The sequence below is a fragment of the Myotis davidii genome, unplaced genomic scaffold, assembly GCF_000327345.1.
Source record: "Myotis davidii unplaced genomic scaffold, ASM32734v1 scaffold223, whole genome shotgun sequence".
NCBI classification, from domain to species: domain Eukaryota; kingdom Metazoa; phylum Chordata; class Mammalia; order Chiroptera; family Vespertilionidae; genus Myotis; species Myotis davidii.
This window is the reverse complement of record NW_006294609.1, coordinates 1653406-1658606: the sequence shown is the minus strand read 5'-3', so window position 1 is coordinate 1658606 and position 5201 is coordinate 1653406.

The window sequence follows — 5201 nt, the reverse complement described above, 5'->3', positions numbered from 1 at the left end:
GCAGAAGGCAGGGTCAGAGCCTGCCCGGCCACAGCCCCCTGGGCATGCGGGTGAGGTCTGTCCTTGGACAGAGAGCGGGCTCCCAGCGAGCTGCCGAAAGCCAAGAGCTCCCTGCTGGGCCTGTTGCGGGAATGCACCGGGCGAACAATGGGCGCCAGTGGCAGAGGTGCCAGGCACGGGGGTCGGGGGGAACTGGGGCGAGAGGCGAGGGCAGAGGACACGGGAGAACCAGGGCCAGCAAAGGTGCGGATCCACCCGACCTCGGGTGCCTGGTCTGCTGAGGGCGGGAGGCACTGGCTTGAGGGCCAGGAGCCTATGGACAGAGGCCCCTGTCCCGGGGCCCTCTTCAGCCTGAGAGGGGGGAACCATGCAGCACCAAAGGGCGAGGTGCTGTGTCAGGCTGAGGGGGAGCTCTGGGGGGAGCCCTAGGGGGCAGGGGTCCTGGCCCAGCCGTCCACCTGGGATTCCTCCTGCCCTTGCCCCTGGGGGCACTGGAGAGGAGGCAGGGGGAGAGCTGCTTAATTATAAAGAGCTGTATGCATGCATATAAGCCTAACCAATGGACATAAGACACTGGGGAATAGGGGAGGCTAGGGGACTGTCTAGGGCGGGGAGGGAAATGGACACATATGTAATACCTTTTGTAATAAAAAATAAAATTTAAAAAAAAAAGTGCCCAGGCCACTCAGATCACACTTAGGTGACACCTGAAGATGGCGGGCGGGGAGGGGTATACTTAACATGTGACCCTAAAATTCCAATTCTTGGCAATCAGCCAAGAGAAATAAAAGTTAATGTTCTCACAAAAACCTGTGTGTGAGTCTTTTAGCTATTTTATCCACAACTACTGGATAGAGGACAGTTGAAGTGGTCCGGCTCATCTTGAGTGAACGTGTAATTATTTTTCAGTTGTTCTGGGAAGAGTTAATATTTAACTGGTTAAGTGAAATGTAGAAGCCTCACTGCCATACAGACCCTCTTCCCTTCCCCTGCTGTGGTTGTCGTATGCTACCTTCACAGGACTTGAGACTGCGGTATGCTCTTTTTTTAAAAAAAATACACTTTATTGATTTTTTTTACTGAGAGCAAGGGAGAGGGACAGAGAGTTAGAAACATCAATCAGCTGCCTCCTGCACACCCCACACTGGGGACGTGCCCACAACCAAGGTACATGCCCCTGACCAGAATCGAACCTGGGACCCTTGAGTCCGCAGGCTGACGCCCTATCCACTGAGCCAAGGTACATGCCCCTGACCAGAATTGAACCTGGGACCCTTGGGTCTGCAGGCGGATGCCCTAACCACTGAGCCAAACCGGTCAGGGCTGCCGCATGCTCTTTTTTCCTTCAAGTCTCCAAGTGACAGAGAAAGAAGCCATCACATTGATCCAGATCCCTACCATTTATCTCTTGCTCTTCCTTTGTTCCTACGGTTCCCAGCTTCCCTCTCACGTCATAAAGTCCGGCGTTGCCTTAGCTGGAGTTTTCCTAAAAGCGGAGCATGAGACAAGGGCTTGCATGCTTTGGCCAATGATCGCAAGGGACAGCTGCGATTGACAAGGAGGAAACACCATCCCGAGGAATATTGAGTTGATCGCTGCTGTGTGTCACCTGGGTCTGATCCCACTGGGGACCCCTTGGGGAGCAGTGTGCGGTGCGCCTCTCTTGGGAGGTGGGAGAGAGGGGAGCACGTTCACTACTTCCTGTCTTTCCCCTGGTCAGGGGTTGCTCCAGGGGGTGGTAACTCTAGGCCTGTGGGCTGTGGGACATCCCTGTTTGCCCACGTATGTATGTAAAGGCTGAATGGGGCCCGCAGACGTTTCCTAGGGGGCAGCAGGGAGGACCCGGGTGGAGAGCAGGGCTGTTTTCCCTGCCGGGTGCAGAGCTCACCCAATAAAACCTGAAACAGTGCTCTGGAGTTTTTCCCATCCCCGTACGCGGACACCCCACTCCCCCCCAAACCCCCGCAATGCTGACTTTGCAGTCCCTTCCATTGAGAGGAGGGTCCTATTCTTCCATCCCTCGAAGCAGGCGCGCGCCTTGCTTTGACCAAGGAGACATTGGCGAGCGGGATGCGAACAAAGGTAAAGATGGGACGTGCCTCCTGGGACGTGCCCTTTGTCTTGCTGCTTTTAGAACCCAGCAACCATGTGCACCAGCTCAGACCAGCCTGTGGGAGCAGGAGAAAGACATGGCTAAGGCATTTGATTTTCCAGCTGAAGCTGAGCCAATTGCCAGGCATGCGAGTGAAAATGTTGCAGAGCTTCAGTTTCAGGTGAGCCGGTCCAGACCAGAAACACTGCTCAGCCAGTTCCCAGAACCAGGGGCAAGCGGGTGGGTGCCTGAGGGGTGGTACGCCAACACAGCTGCGGGCATCGTGGGGACTGCTAGCCGAGCTGTGCCTGATGTTAGTACCCACGGACCCTTGTGGGTCATCATGTCCTCCTTGTTTTGGGTTAAACTAGATTGAATCTGGTCCCTGTCACTCGCAACAAAAAGGGCCCTGGATGGTCCAAGACTGAATAGGCTGTGCAAACAAATGGGTAAGAACGATGGAGACCTTGACCGGTGAGTGGCTGGTCGGCTTGGCCATGGGGTTTCTATCCCATGGGGTCTAGGCTGGTGCCGGGAGCCGGTCCATCCTTGCTGTTTCAGGGGACCTGGCATATATGGCATACTGTTCTTAATATGTTTGCTCACCTTTTTGGCACTAAGAACTTAGATGAAGATCCTAGAGACAGAACTCTAGAGATGGAACTTAGAAGACAGAACCTACACAGAACCTAGAGACAGAAGAACTTCGCTGGAGAGAACATGGCAAAAGATCCTGGACTGAACCTGACTACAGAAATTGGCAAGAGAACCTGACTGGAGATCCTAACCAGAACTTCGCTGAAGAACCTAGACATAGAACTTGGCTAGAGAACCTCGCTATGATGATCATCTGAATGCTGTCTCCGTGTCATTCCTTCTTCGCCGACTCCGTCTACACCTTTGGGGACCCCTGGACGTGCTGGGGTTGGACCCCGGCAGGCTGGGATAGAAAAGGAAATGACATCCAGAATGGAGCGGAGAGGTGAGTGTCAGTAGTTCAAGGTCCTTCCTCCTTGAAATTCTAGGGTTTCCTTTTTGGAATCTGCTCTTGGAACTGGTTCCGATTCATTGGTTTCCTCCCGATCTCCCTCGGAAATGCCGAACTCGTGTTCCCTCCCACCAGCCTGTTTTCCACAGGCACCCTGAAGCCCACAGCGCTGTGAACACGCTCCTGTTTAAAGGTAGGCAAACTAGGGAGACCCGTCCCTGAACAGCATCAGAATCGATCGTGTGTCTAGGCAAGACAAAGCTCAGCCGGGCCCTGGCTGGTTTGGAGGGGTGGATAGCGCGTCGGGCTGCGGACTGAAGGGTCCCGGGTTTGGTTCCCGTCAAGGCGGGTTGCAGGCTCGATCCCCTGTGAGGGGCATGCAGGAGGCAGCCGATCAGTGATTCTCTCATCATTGTTGTTTCTGTCTCTCTCTACCTCTCCCTTCCTCTCTGAAATCAACAAAAATATATTAAAAAGAAAAAAGGTCAGTTGGGCTCAGGGATCACAGGAGCTTTTTACATCTGGGGTGCCAGGGAAGAAAGCTGCGTCCAGTCTTAAGCTTACTCAAAGGACAGAAACTTACTATGATGATGATTATTATGTTTATTTCTAATAAATGCAATATTTGATTCTCCATTAGTTTTTTTTCCAATTTTGTTACAAATTTGGGTGCAGCATAGAGCGGTATGCTATTTATTATCCATCCTTAAATTCCAAAAGAAATGGTTTTCAGAACTAAGTAGTGAAAAGAATAAGCAAATGGCCCTAGCTGGTTTGGCTCAGCGGATAGAGCTTCGGCCTGGGGACTGAAGGGTCTCGGGTTCGATTCCAGGCAAGGGCACATGCCCGGGTTGAGCGCTCGATCCCCAAATCAATGATTCATCATCGATGTTTCTATCTCTCCCTCTCCCTTCCTCTCTTGAAATCAATAAAAATATATTTTTTTAAAAAATGGCTCTTTAAAAAAAAAAAGGAATAAGCAAATGTAATACTCTGTTACCCATTAATCACGTTTACAACATTTATCACATTTAACATGAGGACCAAGGTCCCACCGAGCAATACAAAAGAAACGCTCTTTCTGGTAAGTGTGGCCTTTGGTAGCACAAACACATGCAGCCACATCAGGGCATCCTGGTTCATCTGGTTGGTAAAGGGGATCTGTGGGGCAGTACATTTTACACGGGTGTGTAGGCCACGTAGACAGGACATCAGGTGGACACCCCACTGCAAGTGGCCTGGAGTATAGGGGCGAGGGGTTTGCACTTCCTTCCCAAGATCACAGCTCAGTGCTGGTTTGAAAGCCCAGGACCAATACGATCCCATCTCTACAGTCAGTCTGGCAATGTGTGCGGGCACAGGGAGTGGAAGAGCTGGAGGAGGGAGGTGTTATAACCACCTGCGGATGGCGGGGTGGGGTAGGGGTGAGGCAGCAGAAGGCTCAAGGTGGGGGTTCCAGAACAGGAGACATTTGGAGACCAGGAGAGAGTTCAGTCAGGGCGAGGGTGTGGGGAGGGACAGGAGGAAAACCCCGGCTGAGCTCTTTGGGGGCCCCCAGGGCTGCTCCACCTGGCCAGGGGCACAGCTTTGTGAGAACAAAGAGGCTCTGGCTGGGTGGGGTGGGGTGGGCGTCATGGAGAGGTTCCTTTCGCGGCATGAAAGTCGGGAGCCAGGGGCTGAGGTGCGATGGAATGCAGACAGGGAGCGGTGGACCGAAGCCACGGGGCACAAGTCATCTCACAGGCATGTCCTTGGCCCGGTGCCGGTAAGGGGTAGTCTTTAGAAGCTGGAAAGGTGAGCAAACAGAGGCCCACTAGAGCCCCCAGAGAGGAACGCACCTGCTGACACCTGGAACTCGGCCCGTGGAGACCTTGTGGACTTCTGACCCCCAGAACTGTCACTAGATTTGTGCAAGTGTGTGGTGATGGTCGTAGCAGCAGACTTACATCGTCCCCAAAAGCATGGTGGCCTGGGCCTCCTCCCCGATGGATGGCGAGCCCCGGACCGTCTGGGCGCGCGTCCCTGCTCTGCCACCGAACGGCTGTTGACCGCACAACCTGCTTCATCTCCGGGCGCGTGAAATAGGGGCTGCTTGTCCCCATTCGGAGGCCAGAGAAGTGC